Source organism: Hipposideros armiger, unplaced genomic scaffold, assembly GCF_001890085.2.
Source record: "Hipposideros armiger isolate ML-2016 unplaced genomic scaffold, ASM189008v1 scaffold_149, whole genome shotgun sequence".
In the NCBI taxonomy this organism is placed as follows: Eukaryota; Metazoa; Chordata; class Mammalia; order Chiroptera; family Hipposideridae; genus Hipposideros; species Hipposideros armiger.
Genome location: NW_017731499.1, coordinates 1,103,117 through 1,123,839, shown reverse-complemented (window position 1 = coordinate 1,123,839; position 20,723 = coordinate 1,103,117). Strand labels below are relative to the sequence as shown.

Below are 20,723 nucleotides of genomic sequence, written 5' to 3'. Positions count from 1 at the left end.
CCACGCCTTAAGTAGTAGTGACCTAGGTAAATTCTATCCTGTTCAGCAGTCCATCCCTCCATCCACTGTCCCCTTTCTCATTGCTCAATACCTAGGAGAGGTTGCAAGCTTTTCAGAAGCAAGGAAGGGGCTGTAGAACCCAAGAAAGGATCAACAAAGAAGTAAGAGAAATTGCAAGGAGCACAGAATGACTGATGACCCAGGAGCCTAGCTGAGCAGAGCACCCTGGGGCTTCACCGCCCACGTGACCTGGCTTCTCTAGAACTGGGGGAGAGCAGTAGTGCTGGGGGAGACAGGATGCTGAACAGAGATGGTCCCACCTTGCCTACCCAGGATCTCCCAGCAAGATGGGCTATTCCAGGCCTGCAAGAGTTAACCTTTGCCTCACCGGCTGGTCTCCATTCTCCATGCCAAGTTCACCGTGCACATCCCAACAGTTAACACACCTGGACTGGTTCTTCCAGTGGTAGGTGCTCCACATTGCCTCGGTGACAACATCTGTCCCCCACCCCACCCAAGGACTCACACAAAGCCCTCTCTAGCAGCAGGGAGATGCAACTGAAGGAGCAACTGACGATGCTGTCCTGGGGCCCACCTCTGTGGGAAGGCAAGGTGGCCCTCCAACAGCCAAGATGTCAGCTCACTATGTGCTCAGGGTTTCAGGAGGTCCAGTGTTAAATGTGATTCTCAGTGACTATGACCATGTTTGGTTAAAGCACTAATGCAGCATTTCCCCACGTGTGGTCCACACACCACAGGCGTCAGAATCACTGCAGCTAATGGTGGGGGGAAAGCTTATTAAACATGCAGAGTCCTGGGCTCCAGCCCAGACCTGTGGCTCCAGCACCTCTGGAAGTGGTGCCCAGGAATCTGCATGGTTCATAGGTTCCCCAGATGGCTCATGTGCTTTCACCCTTCAAAGTCTCTGGGCTCGTGTATTCGCTTCCTCCGTGGTCCGTATAGCTTTTAATGTTTTTTTTTTTTTTTGTGGCAGCTCTATTGTGTGCGTGTCTTTGATCGTCAGCTGCCTGACATCCCTTTGGAAGTCAGGTCGATACACAAGGCTTCATACACAACTAGGTGCCCAGAGGAAACACTCCTGCACCTGTGATGCTCTCCTTGCTAACGATGCCACCAGAAAAGTGCAGCCCACACGGAAGGTGCTCAGTGACCCTTCCTTATTCCCTGAATTCAGCCAGCTGGTGGCTGAGTCCAGCCCATCCCCCGCTCTGTAGGCCACATCTGCATCCTCCGACCCTCCAGCGGACCGAACCATACCCTGCACACTCGGGCCCCCGAGAGATGCCCAATTCCTCTGAGCCCCAGCCTCTTCAGACCTCCATGCCATGTTATTTTCTTTTATATCTCCCCGAAGGGACTTCTGGGTCACTTTTGGGTTGTTCTTCTCCAGGACCAGTGTCCTTCCAAGGTCTGAGTGGAATCTTGGATCCCAAGTTACTATCAATCCTCACTTCCTAAATTCCCTGTCTGAGCCCATTCTGGCCTCCTCAACCTTCTCCAAGCAGCAGTCACTGTGGCTACCTTTTTGTTTGTTCATGCGACTTTATCGAAGAACACTAAATCATTGACTAGCAGAGTGCCTAGTTAGTTGATCCTTCACCCACTGGCAACTTGCATCATTTACTCAGTGCGAAATTAAACAGTGCATTGGGAGATAGATTAACAAACAGCTCCAAGCCTCCGAACAATTTCAATGAAAATTACAAAACGTCGGAGACCCTATTTTGGAATGCAAAGAGCATGTGGCTTCTAGTTTCCATTCTCTGTGATCCAAGAACAGGTCGTTCCTTTGTTGACACACGTAAAATACATCACATTTTCTGTTCAGCCGATGTTATAAGTGCAATACCAACTCTCTGGCCACATCAGGCTATACGCAGAAAGGATGTTGTGTAACCTCAAAGCTCTAACAGTGGAAGGCGTAAACAAGAATGGATGCTGCTAGGATAATGCCGCTTCTTTTGATGTGACAAGTGAGCGTCCATCGCCCTCCTCCTCAGATGATGTCTGCACTTCTTAGCTTCTTGGCCTAGAAGGAAGCCCCCAACCCCACCTTAGCTCCACTGCCTTCCCTAGCCTCATCCTTGCTGTCCCCTTTCTAGCCATACCGGCTTCTTTCAGACCCTTCTACCCACCACATTCCCCTCCAGAAGGCCTTTGAACCGCGTGCTGCTTCCTCCTCCTGGGCCTCTCTCTCCCTTCCCTCTTGCCAAGCCAACTTCTAGTTATCCTTCAGGCCTCAGGCCTACCCTCCCCGGTGTCTCTGCCTGGCTCAGACCCGCTCCTGCAGGCTCACAGCACCAGCTCCCTCCTCTTTCACAGCACGCTTGCCACGGTGACACCGGTCACACTGAGTTGAGTGATTGCTTAATTCACTAATCCATTCTAGGGAGGGTGATGTGGGTGTGCCTCTGTTCCCCAGGGACAGTTCCTATGAAGGGTGATTGTCCCGCTGCAATTATGAATTTGCACTCCCTCTCAGAAGTCTCCTCCTTCGGATTATATAGGCACCCCAATGAGACTTCACCCCACCGGACTGTAAGCTCCATGAGGACTCGAGCTGTGTTTGTTTCTGCTCATCACTGTCTGCCTGGTGCCCGGCTCCAGAGAACCTGGCTGCCATGGCCCAGCCTTGAAAGTCATACAGCATCCCTTCCTCCGTATTCTCTGGGTCGACTGGACACCGGGCAGAGTGGGCAGAGTGTCAAAGAATTGGCAAGCATGCTTTCAAACCACACACATCTCCAAGGACCCGCATTTCATTCATTCATTCCTTCGTCAAATATTGATTGATTCTGGTGCTCCCATCTTGTCACATAGTTTGTGGATGACACAAGTCTCTGAGAGCTAAGGGGATGCCACCTATAGACTGTTCGCCAAGCCGTATGCCTGCCCTGGCTTGGGATTGTATTTGCCTGGAGGGTCATGTTTTTTCCTTTTCACGAAGGTGCTGTCGTTATGCCAAGCTGTGTGCACTGAGAGGACACGTGTTTCTAAATCATCCGTTCAGAAGGGGCACCTTTTTCTAATTTTCGTACAGGCACTGTGAAGACTAAAGGAAACCCTGGTTGATCACCTACGATGTGTCAGACATCGGTGACAATGCCATGGGCAAGACAGAGGTGACCTCTGCTCTCAGGGAGCTTGTGTTCTATTGGGGAATGAAGACAACGAGTAAGAAAGATTTTTAACATATAATTACAGATAGGAAACAGTATTACAGGGAGAAAAGCCCCTCTACTGAGCACCTTCCCCATGCTGGCTGCCGCAGACAGAGGCCAGAGTTTGGAGGGCGAGGCAGCCTTATCTAGGGCCACCACCTCTCAGGAAGTCACCCAGGGGAGGCATAAACAAGAGCAAACAGAAACGAGCTGTGTTCAAAAGGACTTGAATCCCACATAAGGAGGGAATTCCAGACTGTTCGGTATAAGGACTTCAAGATCAGGAGTGTCATTTGCCTAGAATGCCTCAAATACCTTCCTGCCTGGAACCATGGGAACAGACAAGCATTTCTAAGTCTTACCCCCTCCTTCCTGCCTTGTCATTCTTTGAATTTCGAACTGTGGGACCATAAGTGGGGTGTGTGTGTGTGTGTGTGTGTGTGTGTGTGTGTGTGTGTGTGTGTCTTCCAGTGGGAAGAGAAGGCACCCTTCCCCACACCCGAAGATTCAAAATGATTTGCGAGTTTGGCCTGAGTCCTGAGGTTTGGGATTGCCTGGCTAGGCCAAGGGTCAGTCAGCGCAGGGGGAAGTTTCCATGATCCGATAGCCTAAGAGACAACCCACATGCACAAAGATACCCAGGAATCTTGGAAAACCAAACCAAACCAAGCCTGTATCTGTGTCAAGCAGAGCAGTGAGTAGAACTGGCCAGCGTCGGTTAATAAGTTCTGTGAGATGGAGGGTTTTCTGACAAGTTTGTTTACTGCTTCACTCAAGCAGTATCTGGCACATGGGAGATTCCTGCTAACTATACATTAAATGAATCACTGGGAAAATGCAATTTCCCCGAGCACTTGTTTGGTAGGAAGGTGGGGGAGGGAGAGAGGGGGGGAGGAAAGGATTTGAGAGGGAAAAATTAAAAATATTTAGGACAGTACGAAGGATGCTGTCGTGGACGGAAGGAATAGTATTTATGATTGTGCCCCGGGACATTATCACTGACAGGGACTTCTTTTTCTTCTCCTTTCCCTTTTCTGCTCTTTTCCGAAAATGGGCCAAGAGCACTGGCCTCTACTCGCCTCACCACGCAGGGAAACACCTGGGGACTTGCACCTGTGACTTGCCAAGAACATCCCATGGGCCTTCCCGGGCTCCAGACGTCTGGATGGTAATGACCTTGGTAGGAGCAAACGCCCCTGCTTCCTACTCTTTCTGACCATATTTCGGGGAAATTGAAACCTCGGAAAACTCTGAAACTCGGTCCCTATGGCACCAAACCTCCTCATGAAAACAGGAACTATAGTAAACAGCCAGATGTTTGGGGTCACCGTGCCGAACATGTCTATAACGGGAAAAACCCCGACAGAACGCCTGAGGTTTGTTCGACTCAGTACGCTTGCCTTCATCACGTGTGTTGTGCTAGCTTTAAGAGACATGCAAAGCCTGATAGAGGATCATTATGGGCTGTGTCTCCAGAGGTCTGGAAATTCCGTGGCCGTTGACCTTGGTGATTGAACTCTTCTTGTCCTTGCAGGAAGTTTCATGACAGGGAGAAGCGATGAGACCCAGAGCTCCCAGCTTTGCATGGGAGGAGGCCACCAGGGCTTCTTCCTCTGCTGGAAACCATTGTCTGTGCCTCACCCCCAGCCCAGTCTGTGGAGGTGGGCGACAAGGAGGAAATGGTCGCAAGAGAGACCATATTTCTTAGCTCCCACGAGGAATTCAGATGTCTTGACTCTTAGTGCAGCAGGCACTAGGGGTTTCCCCAGCTGTCGCTCTCATGGCAGGATGGGCGGCCAGCAGGGCCGTGCCTACAAGTGCTGACGGCAGGGCCTTTGCTTTGGAGGATCCTGCTTCACAACTGGAAGAGTCGCCAGGAGAAAATGTTGCTTATGAGGCTTTTGAGTGCGCTTGCTATATTCCTACATCCAGAAGTATTTAGAGCTCTAAGCCAAGTTCAAAGATAGAGATGAAAAGACTTGCCAACATAGCATGGCTAGTGGGAGATTTTTTGCTGCTTGGCTTCTTGACTTGCTTTGCCAATGAAATGTGAGCCTGCAGAAGCTTTTAATAGCCAGTGTGTGGCTCATCCTTTTAACTTCCCACTTCCCCGAGACCAGCAGTGGTCTATAGAGAGGCGGCTCCATCAGCCTGTCTCCTAAAGTAAAGACGATATGGACCCATGGTCACAATCAACCCATAATGGACATATCAGCGAGAGAGATCAACATTTGTGTTGTAAGCCAGAGAAATTTGGGAATCGTGTGTTATCATGGCATAAGCTAGCCTATCGTGACTAATGCAAAGCCTACAACTAGAACCCAATCTCAGCCAATGGAGAGTAACACACATTTGTTAAGTCACAGTTTCTGTGGGTCAGGAAACTGGGCGTGGCTTACGTGGGTCCTCTGTTTTGGGGCCTCTCACAAGGCTTGTGAGGGGTTGGCCGGAGCTGGGGTCTCATCTGAGGCTCAGCTGGGGAAGCAGCTGCCTCCAAGATCACATGGTTGTTGGCGGCATCCGGGTCCTCGGGGGCTGCTGGACTGAAGGCCTCAGCTCCTGGCTGGCTGTTGGCCAGAGAGCTTCCCTCCCTTCTTTGCCACGTGGGCCTCTCTAACATGGGAGCTCACTTCACGAAAGCATGCAGGCCTAGAAGGCAATAGAGAGTCTGTTAATGACGCAGAAGTCACAGTTTTTATAACCTAATCACGGAAGCGATATCGTCATTTTTGCCTTGTTCTGTTCATTAAGAGCAAGTCATTATGTCCAGCCCAGTCTCAAGGGGAGGCGAGCGCACAAGGGGGTGAACACCAGGAGGCAGGATCACATGGGGGCCGTCCTAGCAGCCCATTCACCCATCTGTTGTCAAAGGAAATGGTTATTGAATGAAAGGGAGAAAAGCCTCTGACAGCTGTCAAGATTAAACCGACCCACCAACCAAAAGCAGGTTTCAGCGGCTGAACCACATTTGTATTGGATCCATCTCAGTCACGACTTCGTGGATTTAGAGCATGTTTTCTTTGAGATCCCCATCCTTCTTGACAAGAGTCCATGTCTTCTCCATTTCATATTCTGCTACAGCTCCCAGTTCTGTTAGGCTTTCTTAGGGTTGGGATCGGATTTGCCCCCAGGCGTGGACACCCCTCGCCCTTCATTCCTCCTAAGAACAGGAAAGGATCAACAGGAGCAGGTTGGAAGAAACTGGCAAAACCTCATAGCGTTCAAGCCAGGAAGGACACGAGAGATTATTGCGTTCTCAGTTCCCTTCTCAGCCCAGCCCCGAACAAACACCCCCCCCCCAGCCTTCTCCTGGCCTTCAGATGTCTTCCTTAGAGTTCTCTCTCTCCCCACATAAGATGAGCCTTTTAGCAACTAGCTACTGCTGTGAAACAAACAACCATGACACCTCAGTGACACGCGGCAACACACATGCATTTCTCTCTCATTCACATGTCTGCAGCTTGGCTGGAGCAGCTCTGTCCCAAATGCAAGTTCTGCAGGTCACCTAGGGTAGCTCTGATCCCCATGTCTTTCATTTTTTGGGGGCCCGTGGGCTATCAGAGGTATAGTCCGCTTATGGAAGTGACAAAAGCACAAGGCAGGCCCCACTGCCCAAGCACATTCCGAACCTTTGCGTGTGTCAAGTCTGCTAATATCTCATTGGCCAAAGCCGGTGGCCTAGCTCAAGATCAAATTGCCTGCATCTGGACCATGAATATATATGTTCCTATAGAGGGGTGAAGAACTGGGGCCAGAATTCAATCGAACACACTCTTACTGTCTCCCCACACGATGTTGAGGTTTCAAGCTTATTATTGAAACACCAGGAGGAGGATCCAAGTAGTTAGAGGGCAGATTTCTGCCTCCAATCTTAGTGGAGAGACAGGTGTGTGTTTAAAGAGAGAAAGCTAAGAGGCACACCTAGCAAGTGAATGGCACAGGGAGGTGGGGCTCTGGAGAGGGTTTTGAAACAAGAGCAAGTGGCAATCCATCCATGCCTTTCTCTGGGTCCTGGAAAGGCAACTTGGTGTCTGGCCAGGTTCTTCCCAGGGTGGGGCACCCGCCACCAGCAGGCACACGGGAGGTGGTTTTAGGTGACAGAGGGAAGAGGCATCGCCTAGCTTTGACTGAGAACACAATTCCCTTTTCCAGTGATTTTGCAATAGTTCTGAGTACAAGAAGGAGAACGTCTCCTGGGCTGGCATGTCTCTTAACATCTCTCTCAACACCTGTTGATGCCCCTTTTTAACTGATCCTAAACTTCCAAGTTCACGGACGCTTGCAGGCAACAGTAGCTGGCTAGAATGTACTGTTTTCTTTTGGGTAGTGTTTAGATTTGTAAGTTTGTCTTCTATTTCTGGTGGATGGCACTGGTTTCCTGTTTACCGTAATGATATAGGGCTTCCTTTGAAAATAAATAGAGTTAAATCAACAGAGTTGTTGACTTAAAGGAAAATATCACGTGAATCCTAGTTCAGGTGGCGTGTGCCTATGGCAGAAATAATGGCTTGACCATGGCTAGCATTTGGTGAATGGCTCGATCATGGCAAGAGGAGAGTGGGGTTTGCTGCAGTGGGTCTGGGTTCAGAGCCATGTTCCATCTCTCACACAGGGCCTTTGGGCAAGTTGCTTAGCCAGCTTCTCAGAGCCTCAGTTTCTCCGTGGGCTGTTGTGTTATATTGAGTGTAATGTTTGTAGAGTAACTGGTACACGGTAAGTGCTCAGCAAATGGCAGGACTGCTCCAGCCCCACCTGGATTTTCCATTCTGGCAGAACCTTCTGGGTTTTCTGTCCTTCAGGTGGCCATGGAGAGGCAGGGGCCTCTGTCCCTGCTAGTGGCTGGGCTCCTCCTGGCCCTCCTCTGTAGCAGCCAGATCCCACTCTTCTCCCCTGTCATACGGGGCCCCTGCCTCGGTTCATATGAACACCTTTCTGCCCCCTCTCCAGCCCTACAGAGAATCTCTTGCTTGGAGATGAGAGTCTTGATTAGCCACAGAGTTTCAGAATTCAGAGATGAGACATTGGACCAACTGGGAACCTCAGGACCTGGGGCGGGGGGGTAGGGGTGGCCTTTTGGAGGGGGTCTCAAATCGCCTAAGGATCTCGAATTTAGACCTAGGAGGCTGTCCCCATTACGGAGCTCCCGACAGGATTAAAAAAAGACAGGTATCAGAAAAGTTAAACATGGCGTCCCAGTGGGTCCAGCTACTGAGTAATAAATTAGTATTCCTTAAAAACATTTCTAATTCTCTTGTTAGTGGCACAAGTCGATTATTTTTTGGTTGTGTGCAAATATCATTAACCTGATAAAAGCTTAAAAAATATACTGTAATATGTTGTGGCCCTGTTTTGGAATTTCTTCAGTTCTTTACTACACTAAAGTCTTCTTTCCTCACCCCCTCACCCCCAGCCCCCCCAAAGCCTCCAGGGCAGATTAGCCTGCTCAGTTTCCAGATGGAGAAATGGAAGCTGGAAAGAGAGGCAGTTCTTTGCATTTTTATGTCATATCTAGGGACAGTAAATTCCAGGACTGTAGGTTCAAAGCTATTTATCACTTCCCACCCAGACTGGGCTCCTGGTTTCCCTGACACTTCCCACCAAGGCCAGGACTCTCTGTCAGAGAAAGTAACAGCAGCTAACATTTACTGAGCACTTCCGGCGTGCCAGGCACAGTGCATGCAACCACCCAAGGACAGCGGTCCTAGGTGACTTCCATTTCCAGAAGAGGAAACTGAGGCAGGAGAGATCACGGCCAAGATCACAACATTAGGCAAAGAGCCTGAGAAGGGGGTCCTAAAACAGAGATTCCAGAACCCTGTTCTTGACCTTGATCCTCTGGAAGAGAAGAAGGGAGGACAGGAAAGGCGAGGGAGCTGGGATCCTGGGTGGATAGCGCCGCGAAGGGAGAGACTTCAGCTCCGAGCAGTGTCCTTCCCATTTCTCCCGCTTTCCCCCACAGCTGCGCTACCGACTCCGCCCCAAACTTGAACGCACCGCGCAGGGAGGCGGGCAGGGGCCGGGGGCGCTTCCCAGGCGCGGGCCTTTCCCTCCTGCGTACCCCACCCGCCGCCTGCGGCCCCTCCCACTCCGCTCTCCTGGCTCCTGACATCACGCCCCGGGAGGCGGGATCGGGGAAAGGAGGAGAGTGTGGGGAGGAGGCTCTGCACCACCGAGAGAGAGGAGGGAGGGCGCGCAGTCCCAGCCCAGAGCTTCCAAACAGCCCGGCGGCCTCGCCTCGCGCCCCAGCCCATCGGTCGGTCCAGCCGCCAGCGCCCGGTGAGTGGGGATCGCGCTCTGGAGCCGCGCGCGCACTTCGGGGGGGCTCCGGGCAGCGTGCGCCGGGGCAGCGGGGGCACGGGCCCTGTACGCACGGGACTCAGGGGGTCCCCTGCAATTTGTCGGGAGGCAGAGAGGGGCCCCTCCCTGTCGAAAATCCGCTTTTCCTCCTCCAGATGACGAGGGCGCAGACTTCCTGCCGGGGCGCGCTTGCTCGGGACCCCGAATTTCGCCTCCCCACACCGGGATAGCGTCCTTCGCCTTGTGCGCCGGGGCGGGCGGGAAAAGTTTGGGGAGGAGTCAGGGCGGTTCCCTTCGCCCCCGCCAGCTTCACTCCGGGAAGCTCTCGGAGTCCAGGCCAGCCACCTCGTCGCATGAGGGTCCCCGGCGCCTCGGCGCACCGCTCCCCGCCTCACCGAGCGGACGGCACTGGCGGCACCCAGGCTGGGTCAGTGGGTCATTCCGAGCAGCGCACGCTTCTTGGCCAGGACGGTGGCTCCGTTGCGCCCCCCAGCGGCGAGGAACGACTGTCTTAGGTCTGGGTCGGTGGCGGAGCCTCAAGGCGCTGGTGGGTTGAGGCCTCTCCCCCTCCCCACTTTGGTGGGGCTTTGAGGGCCCCACCCATCGGTTCCAAAACCCAGGCTGCTCAGTACACTCAGAGGAGGTCCTAATTGGGCGCTGACATGGAGACCGTATAAATGGGGACTAATCTGGGGCACCTGGACCTGAGGGAGACCCCACAGAGCAAAGCCCTCCCTCCAGGTCACAGAACCCACTCGTTACTCTGGAACAAGACTGACATCCCAGTCTCGAGATTGGGGAAAGGAGCACTGCCCCGCCCAAGCTCCAAAGATGTGTATATATGTGTGTGTGTGGAGGGGGGCAAGTGACCTTTTAACTTGTCTGTGTCTAAAGTGCAGAGAGCAGCCTGAAAAGTGACAGGCTGAGGAAAGTAAGGGCTTTGGAGAGGGGCTTAACAAGGCTGCAGCCCAAATACTGTATGATTCCATTTACCTGAGGTACCTAGAGTAGGCAAATTCATATCACAGGAGATACAGGCGACCAGGGGCTGGGGAAGGGGAACAGGGATTATTGCTTAATGGGTGCAGAGTTTTTGTTGGAGAGGATGAAAACATTGGGAGCATAGATAGTGGTGGTGGTGGCTGTCCGACATTGTGACTGTATTTAATGCCACTGAGCTGTACGCTTACAAGTGCTTAAACTATTAGGTATATTTTACCACAATTAAAAAAGGAAAGTCTCCAGCCACCTCTACACTTTAGTCTGAATAGTTAGAAATCCCAGAGGCCGCTCCCTGTTGCTGGCCACTTCTCCCTGGAATTGGCCTTGGGATAGGGAAGTGCAAAGGGGGCGAGGAAGGGCCAGGAGCCTGGTTTCCCCAGGAGTCCAGAAGAGGCAAAGATGGAAACCGAAGCTGGCGGAGCGTGTGCAGTGCGCTAGGGCGCCCACGCTCTCCATTTCTCCTGGGAGGCTCTCACTCCCAGGTGGGGGCAGCCAGGCCAGACACGAAAAGTCAGTTTCTCAAGGTCTCTGAGCTATTGTAGTAAATGCCGAGAGCCGGACTTTGAACCTCCACCTGCGTCCTCGAAGCCCTCTCCTTTTCTCTACCTGGAGATGCCCAGTTGGGTTGTAGGGACAGGGGGGGAGAGACCCTTCTGGGAACATCCGGGCTCAGATACCCGCGGGGGGCCATGGCAGATGCCAAACCCACAGCCGAGGGCGGTGGTAGGGGTGCAGGCAGGAAGGTGCAGAACCTGTTTTCCCACTGCTGGTTTTTGGACCTGCCACCACTACCCCGCTGGGACGTGGGACGTGGGGGGTGGGAGGCCGCACAGCCTCGAGCTGCCTCTGTCCCTCCGTGGGGAAATTTTGATTCGCCTGAAATCTGGGGACAGGTGTTTATGTTGGAAGCCACCGAGGTGGCCAGCAGGGTGGGTGAGGGCCGGGCCAGCCTGGGAGACTCCCAGCTGACGCACTGCCCCACCCAGAGGGGAGGGGCTGTGCCCTCTGGCTGGCAAGGCCCCAGATCAGGGCATAGCTCATGAGGGGCTATCAGGGCTCCTAATTGGTAATGCAGAGCACATCCATTCAGACCTCCCCGCCACCCCCACTACACACTGCACTCACAAGTAATTTATAAGGCCCTTTCTTCCTGCAGTGGAGGCAAACATTTCACCTACATTTTTTTTCTTTGCCTCCCACGTAATATATTCCTCACAGGAGCTCAAACCACACGCAAATGTGCCCACTGTCCGTTTTCCAGCAACAGGTGATTCACAGCGGGGCTTAACTGGCCAATGTTTCATGCTAGGCACATGCTGACGCCCCGGCTCTCTGCGGTCTTCCTGGTTGATGGGGGCAGAGTGAAGGCCGCCCTTTGTCATAGCCAACCCCGCCAGACATGACCAGGAAGGAAAGTCTGTCGAGACAAAAATATATGAATGCCTTTCCAGGCCAGATGGGATGGCGGCGGATTGCTGGCTGGTTGGCGGGATTTGTTTGGGCGGCAGGAGTCCAGCCGCCTTCCTGGGGGGCAGAAATTGTGTGTGTGCGTGTGTCGCAACATGTGGCCGCCGCCCAGCTTGTGGACAAGTGGGGCCTCTGACACAGGCTCCGGGGCTGACGCGGGGTGGGCTCTCCAGCCGTGGGGAACTCCAGAGCGAGGGTGGTGGCAGCCGTCAGCCGAAGGTGCAGTTGGGTCCCCGGCATTGAGACTGGGGAGCAGAGCCATTCTAGAAGAGGCAGTTAAAGGTCGGCGACGGCGCTCCTGTGTGGGTTTGGAAAAGCAGGCGATTGGCAGCAGCAGCTGGAATGGAGAAAGAGGGCAGCTGGCACCGTAGACAGAACCAGAGGCCTGACACTTGGTTGTTGGCTTCAGCTTGTCCAGGGCAGGGGTAGGGGTGGTGGGAAGAGGAGACTCTCCTTCTTGCCCCTGGAGTGGTAGAGCCTGGCTTCCTGTAGGAGTTACTTAAAGACTGCAGTTTCGGCTGGTCGGCAGGACCAGCTTTGGCGGGAATCGCCAGATGCATCTGGCTCTTGTTAGGGACAGGCTGAGCGGGGCAGTCTAAAAATATCAGAGGCAGAGCTGCCACCCAGCGTGAGTGCCGGGCTGGTAACCTGACACCCACGGCGGGGCTGATGGTGGTGACTGTGATGAAGTTGTTCTGTACCAGAGTCGCTTGGGCTCTTCTTGGTGGATGCCTGGAAGAGCCGAGAGTTCTGAGAGTTCTCTGCGTTCAGGGCCGCCGTGGGCCAAGAGCAGAGAATTTCAGGGTCCTAACAGCCTGAGAACAGCTCAGTTTGACAGCTAGGGACACTCAGAGAGGTGGACTGACTCGCCTGAGGTCGCCCAGCAAGTGGGCTGCAGAACCAGTACTAGACCTCGGTCGAGGGACTCACTGCCGAGAAGCTTGATGGCTGGGGAGCGGTCAGTGGGAGTCCAGGCCAGATCTCCAGGGCCAGGGACCCTTCTGGCGTGTGTCATCCGTCTAGGATGCTGATGGGAGGAACATAGGCAAGGAGCTGTGCTCAGGCAGTTGGGCCACTTCCCGTTGGGCATCGAGTCACTCTTAAGCACAGCTGTCGTGCTCTGAGGATGCTGGTCTACCCTGGGGCAGGATGCAGGGAGGAGGGGGCTGGAGGAGAACCGTCTTTCCGTTTGAAGACACTGTTGGTTTTGTTCACGTGCTATCTCCAGTGCCTAGTGAGTAGCTGCTGACCTGAAGGATTGACTTTCCAGGGCTCTCCCCTTCCTGGGTAAGCTGGGCTTCTGTTGCTCTCAAAGCGGACTAAGGACCAAGAGATTGCCCAAAACTGATGATCTCCGTGGATCACAGCAGGTCTGATGATGTTCACACAGCAGCGTTGGGATGAAGAAAGGAGAGACAAAGGAAAAAAAGTGGAAGTAACCTAAAAGCAATCCAAATACCCATCAGTCATCTTATAGACTCGCTCACGGAGGTTAAAAAGAACCAGGTCCATCTGTGTGTGCCGATATAGAACGATCCGTAAGACACTGTTGAATTAGAAAAAGGGGAGGTAGCAAAACAACATGTGGGAAAAGACGCTGTTTCTACAACAAACAAAAACTAGCTGTATTTCCTGTCGGTTCCTGTAATTCATACGTATTACACGGATGCAGAGAAGAACGAATGGAAGGAGACATCAAAATAGATGGATGTGGTTGACTCCGGCTGGGATGGAAGGAGCGGGCAGAAGGATTCCAGTCTTACCTGTAACAGAGAGAATGTACTCACAAGCTAACCGGGTGCCTGACGTTCAGTAACAATCAAATGGCCTTCCCCGAATTCAGTAAGCAATGGGTGTTCTGCAGGTCTGGGGGTGGGGAGCGTCAGAAGATGGGTGTCGTTGTGAGGCTCTGTGGACAGAGACCAGGTAGGGAGGGCTGTGCAATAATCCAGGGACAGGTAGTGGGGACTTCACTCAGGAGGTGCCATCTGTCCCCCACGGAACAGTCCCCTCTGAACCCCCCCATTGTGGACGTCTCTTGAGCGTCATGGGTTCCCGTCTGGGTGCTGTTAAAAGACAAGTGGTGGTCTGGGAAGAGGGGGCGCAGCACTGAGTACACTTGGGGTGTGTTAATGGGGCCATCATGAGACCCCCAGAAAGATGTCCAGGAGACCATTGGTTCTTTACAAAGAATAATTACTTCAGCAAAGGACAAATAACTAGCCAATGGTAATTTCAAAGAAAATTTTCCAAGACTCACGGTCTTTTCTCTAATTCTGAAGCTTTGAAGAGAATTCAGAGACACGCAAAGACCTGGTGTGAAACATTTAGGTGTGTGTTTCAGAATAGGAGAGAATGACTTAGATTGTGTGTGTTCTCAGTGGCCATAATAATAATTACCATGCCATTATTAGAGCATTTAGAACGTTTTACATTTATTATGAAAGCAGTGCTGGACCACGTGCTTTCCATCCTTTATCTCATTTCAAATGAACAACCCTATGAGGTAGGGACTCCTATTATCCCTGTTCTATAGGTGAACAAATGGAAGTCTTCATTTTGCTTAAAACCACACAGCGGCTGTGTTCACATTTGAATCCAAATCTCGTGGGCCCCACAGACCCTGCTTCATTTGGTGGATTCCCGTCACATCCTTCTCTTTAAAAACAGACATCTGTGTTCCCCTCTGGAAACAATCCCGGCTCTCAGAGCCAAGAAAGTTCCTTTGCCGCAGATGGTCGGTGGGTGTCCTAGAGGCCAGCGTTCTCCTTCCAGAGTCAGCCGTCTGAGCCCTGAAGCTCCCCTCAGCTTCCTGGTCACAGAGAACAGACCCACACGCCCACCCTACCCCTGGCCCAAGCCGTCTTGATTCTATTCTATTTTGGGTGTGTGTGAAATGGAGGAAGGACGTTCTGGGAATCCTGCTTTAGATGGGAACCCCCCGTGTAGATGGTATTCAATTCCGTTATTTCTGATGGTCTTTGTTTTAAGTGAGGCGAGGGCTGCTGGGCGCAGGGACCCATGTTGAGTTTGCCGGGTTATCTCCAGCATCCAGCACGGAGCTCAGCGTAAGTCTCTGTCACATAAATACCTGAGAAAGGGAGCCACCTTGGGGTCTTCAACTCGGACCCCAGTGAGGAGCCACTGGAGGTTGCAGGGGTGGGAAGGGGAGAGGGGAGAGGTTTGGGGGGAAGCTGAGAGATAACTGGGGCTGGGGCAGCTGCCGTTGGCTCTGCCTGGAGCCGCGTCAGGCCCAAGTGGCGTGGTCAGTGTCCATTTATATCAGCATGACCTGGGGTCACATTCTTCTAGGGCCAGAGCCTAAAAGAGGCTTAATCATCGACACGCCCAATGTGGTCTTTGCACCCACAGGCACTTAGAAACCATTTCTATAGCATGCAGGCAGTGCTAAGAACCGTAATGCGCTCATATTTATTTTCAAGTGGATTACTAAAATGTCAATCCCTTGGCAAGTGATACTGAGTTTCCATTTATGGCATAATACACATTTTAAAATGGGTCGAGTTAAACTAATGTGTTTTAAAGACAACCCTGGGTAATGAATAGTACAGGTGGCACACAGACGGGGCAGAAATGATAATGGTGGTGGTGTTGGTGTTGGCATGGTTGGTGTTCCACCCAGGTCCCCTTTACTGGATGATGTGCCTCCCCACCTTCCGCTCCCAGCTGCGCTGAGCGTTAGCTGCTGAGGACGCACAGCTGCCCTTTCTCTGGAGAATTCCCAGAAGCCCCTTGCCTGGAGATGGCTGGGAAGTGATGCTCCCCATCCCCTGGGAATATGAGGACACTCGCTGGAGAGCCCCAGTCGTCACCTCCTGTCACCTCCTGCCTTCCTGCCTGCTCCGGGCTTCCCGGCGAGGCCCCGAGTGGGGAGAGGAGCCCCCGAAAGGTTACCACTGGGTACCAGGCACGTTGTTGGGCACCAGGGACATAGCAGTGACCGAGCAGATGTACGTCGCTGCCCATGAGGAGCGCCCAGTCTAGGGGCGCGAGGCAGAAAAGAAGTGAATTGAGATTAGTAAGAAAAGAGCCAAGGATGTTCAGTGATTCGAACACCGCCTAGATTGGATGGTCCAGGAAGGCTTCTCCGAAGAGGGGACTTTGCAGTTCAGGCTGAATGGAGAGGAGTCAGACACCCCAAGACCTAAGAACTTTCCAGAAAGAGGAAAGTGCTCATGTCAACATCCTGCTACCCCGATTGTTGGGAAGAAAGAAGGAATGGGCACTGGTGTGGGGCCCTCACCCATCCCCGAGAGTCCTTGGGAGCACTCTGTGAGGACGGGGACCCCGTGGCTCATACGCTCATGTCCTAAGAGACGCCTACTGTATACTGTGCGTACTCAGGACAGATGGCTGGGAGATGGGGTCACGTGCTCTCCACCTCGTGAGGCATCCTGGAAAGTGAGAGGCTGGCTCAGCCTGAGGCCCTGGGGGTGGGTGGTTGGTTGAGGATGTGGTAGGGTTGCTTCTTGGCCCCGTGGGGGCTGGAAGGCTCCTCACTCAGAAAGGCTCAAGGCCAAGATTCCTGACCTGTGGTTTCTTTTCTCCCTCCCACACCAGGGGCCTCAGAGGGCTCTTAGGTGCCCTTGGGGTGTCAGACCCGCGGGGTGGGGGCTGGGGTGGAGGTGTTGAAATACCAGCCCCCAGTGAACTCAGAGCGCCCCCATTTTATTTCTTTAATCTCTTATTAAGTGAGCTCTTAAAAGTGTACAATTCAGTGTATGTCAGTATATTCGCAGATATGTGCAACTATCCCCACAGTCGATCCTGGAACATTTTCATCACCTCGCAAAGAAACCCTGTGCCCTTCTGATGTCATCCCCCTATTTTCCCATTCCCCATCAGCCCTAATCAGGCACTAATCTTCTTTCTGTCTCTATGGATTTACCTGATCTGGACATTTTATATAAACAGAATCACACATATGTGGCTTTTGGGTCTGGCTTCTTGACTTCACATCATATCTTCAAGGTCCCTCCATGTTGTAGCGTCTATCGGTGCTTTATTCCTTTTTGTGACCTAATCATATCCATCGTATGGCTATCACCCGTTTTGTTTATCCATTCATGAGTTGATCGACATGTGGGTTGTTCCCACCTTTTGGCCGTTGTGAATAATGCTGCTGTGAACATTCGTGTCCACATTTTTGTGGGACGTGTGTTTTCAGTGCTCTTGGGCATGTACCCAGGAGCGGACTTGCTGGGTTATATGCTAACTCTGGTTCATTGTTTGAGGAACGGCCAGACTGTTTTCCAAAGTGGCTGCCCTGTTTTGCATTCCCACGAGCACTGTATAAGCATTCCAGTTTCTTTGTTTTAATTCAATGCCCGGTCCTGCCCTGGTTTCCTAAGTAGCTTCCATTGGTGGAATTCCTACAGGTCTGGAGCAGGTACTGCAGGGGTCTGAATGAGTCCCCCGCCGAAGGTTCTGGGACAGGCTGGGCCCCGCTGAGTGGACTGGGTGGGGTGGAAGGAATGGAGGGCACATGCTCTGTGGGTCCCTGGGTGGAGACCACCAAAGACAGAATCAGAACGAATGGGTTACTGCACGGTGGGATTCACGATGCTGGAGTGATTTTAGGTGGCACTGGACATGACATCAAATCACTCAGGGAGAAAGTGGCTCCCTTTTCAGATGTCTTTTAACTTTCTGGTTCCATCAAGGGGTAACACTTAAGAGGCTGCTAATGTGTTTGCTGCTTCTCTGAATCCAGTTTCTTTTCTTTTACCAGACAGAGCAGGTCTTCAGCTCAGCCCTGTGGCAGACGACCATGTTGAACCAGAATGTGCGAACTGTTTTTCGGGGGGAATGCGGGGGCTATTTATTTTCACAATCTCTCTATTTGTGGCTAGTGATGCTGATTTTCCATTTCCAGGAGCCAGAAGATTTCTTGTTAAAATAGGTATATTTCTGTTAGAGAGTGGATTTATTTGAAGTCCAAGATGAAGTAAAATCCTTCGGTGGTACTCGAGAAGGTGGTAGGTGAATGACTGAAGTTTGGAAGACCTTGTTCTCAAGTTTAGGGCCCCGAAGACAGAGGCAGTGTTGGGAAGCAGTGAGGTCCCCAGGCCTGGAGCACAGACAGATGGAAACTGGATGCTGTAAAAATACCTCGGTGGAGGCCGTGGGCAGGAGTGGTTCTGTCCAATCACACACAGCACCTTTCAGCTGAGACTGCATGAGTTCGCGATTCTCAATTGTGTGGGGCCACGTTCCCAATTCCACGGCTGGGCAGTGTCATAGCTGCAGACGCAGCGTCATCAGAGGCTTTCTTTCTAGCAGGGTGACCTCACAGGCCTCCAGGGATGTGTGTGATTCCAAGTTCATGGGGATGGCTCCTCCGATATTTTGGCTTCAGCCCTGGTCTTTAGTGTTTCACGAGAGGAAGCCCTTCCTGTCAGTGTCCCCAAACCCACAGTTAAGGGGCACGACCTGCCAGCTCTCGGGTTCGTGAGTCCGTACGGGCTGGGTACCCTGATGGAGAGATGCTATGTTAGGCAGTGTTCTCAGAGAAAGAGGACCAATAGGACGTGTATTATATAGAGATTTATTTTAAGGAATGGGCTAACATAATTATGGAGTCCAAATCTGCCGGGTAGGCTGGCAAGACCTAGGGAAGAGCTGATGCTGCAGTTTGAGGCGGAAGGTCAGCCTTTCTGTTCTATTCAGGCCTGCAACTGTTTGGGAGAGGCCCACCCACATCATGGAGGGCAGTCTGCTTTTTGCAGAGCCCCCCAATGTAAATGTTAGCCTCATCCAAAAAATATCCTCACAGACGCACAGTGGCCCAGCCAAATTGACACATAAAATTAGTGACTACAGATTCTTTCGGTGACCCAGACACATGGCATTAAATGAAATAGAATTCCTTTTGAATCATTCCCTTTCAAATTCCCTCCCAACCCCCCAAGGAGAAAAATCTCAGTTTTGCGCGAATATGTTTTTAAAACTTCCCGAACGTGTGTGACATCCTGTTTGAACAGAGAAAGAGAAAGCTGGCTTGAACTCACAGCTTCCAGCAGCAGCAGTTTCTAGCTGGACTCTTAATAGCATTGTTTTGTTTCCCTTGTATTTTTTTTTCCCCAGCACCACCTATTTATGCCAGGCAACCTGACTTTCCATTTCAGGCCTGCTATAAGGTTTTCTCTTATAAAAGATGTGAGTTTAAAAAGTGAGTAAGTTACTAGTAACCCAGGTGTTGCACTGAGACAAATTCTGAAGGCAGTGCAAGAATGACTGATTTTGAAAACATCGACGTGAGCCCAGCAGGGACAGTGCCTGGAATATCCCCTAACCGTGCACACACTCCGAGCCGCCTTTTGTCTGTGTGTGCATTTCATTCCCTCCTGGAGACAGCTCTAGCAGTTCATTTCCACTTGGAAGCCACGTGAGCGTGGTGGCGGTGGACAGGAGGAGAGAACGCTGGGTCTGTGGGGGGAAGTCAGGACCTGGAGTGGCAGTTCTAAGACACTCCTTGACCGTGACACCGGTCGTAATTGGTGACACAGTACTTTGTTATATGCAGATGCTGTTCTAAGCACATTTGCTCCGTTATCACCCATTTTACAGGTGAGGAAACGGACTATAGTCCCGCCTGGCTCTGCCTGGGCTCTTGCCACATTTTGTACCCGTTACTTCCTGATGGTCTCCTGTTCGTCCACTTCCTGTGTTAATTAACACAGAAGCGGAGGCCTGGCTTCCTGGGCCTGGCCGAGTTGTAGGCAGTGATTCCTGGTCCCTAACTGTGCTGGCAAAATCCACCTACCGAAACGACAGCTCTTGTCACTTAGGAAAGATGAAAAGGCTGTTAAAGTGAGTGCCCCCGGGGATTACCTTGAAAGTTGCTAATGCAGGGTGCTCCGTGAAGGAAAGAATACCCCTGACTAATGGCTGTGAGGATGGGACGCCTCGAGCTTGACACCTGTGTCACCCCTCGAGCTTGACACCTGTGTCACCCCGGCCAGCTAACCCGAGTCCACCTCACCCCACGCTGACATGTTGTGAGCCTGCAGGTACACTAACTGCCAGCCCTCTCGGCTGGGGTGTGGGTGTGCTGGGCGGCATAATTACAGGGAGCTCCTAGGATGATAGCTGCCAGCAGGGAGCTCTTTAATTGAGCGGGCCAAGCAGCAGTCGCTGGCAGAATGGTGGTGATTAGCACTTTTGCAAAAGCTGCCCCAGCGAGCAGACATTCCACAGGTATGTGCTGAGTAACCTAGGCCACTGGGGATACGAAGATGAGGAAGACGCGGTTTCTGTCCTTGAACTTGGGAGCTCAGGAAGCAATATTTCCCCTGTATCAGTTCGCACTTGCTGTGTAACAAACCATCCTGGAATACAGTGGCTTAAAACAGAACACGTTTATTTAGTTCATGATTCTGCAGGCGGGCAACATGGGCCGGGCTCAGTGGGGCTCTGTCACCTGTCTGGTGTGTGTGGGGGGGTGGTGGGGGGGGCGGGTTTAGAGCAGCCTTTGCTGGAACAGCTCGTCTCTGCCCCTTGTGGTCCTGCAGGCCAGGCCGGGCCAGTTCACGGGGCAGCTGGGCACAGACGGACTGACGTGCCTGGGGCCTCCTGGAGCCTGGGCTCAGAATTGGCACAGTGTCACTTTTGCCACCTTTTAATTGATAAAAGAAATCATGAGGGCAGCTAGGGCTCAGTGGGTGAGAAAATAGATTCTACCTCTTAATTTTGTTAAAACCTTTTGCAGGTATTCCTTCCTCTTCAGTTTTCTGGAAGAGTTTGTAGAGAGTT

The 20,723-nt window shown here is 52.2% G+C and overlaps 1 protein-coding gene across 1 annotated transcript in view; it reads left to right on the top strand.

Annotated features, from left to right (window-relative positions):
- Positions 1–9,318: 9,318 nt before the first annotated feature.
- Positions 9,319–20,723, top strand: part of EMP2 (epithelial membrane protein 2) — a 34,853-nt gene continuing 23,448 nt past the window's right edge. The window contains exon 1 of the mRNA XM_019650925.1: positions 9,319–9,458. The gene's annotated coding sequence lies outside the window, so the exon portion shown is untranslated. The remainder of the gene's footprint in view (positions 9,459–20,723) is intronic.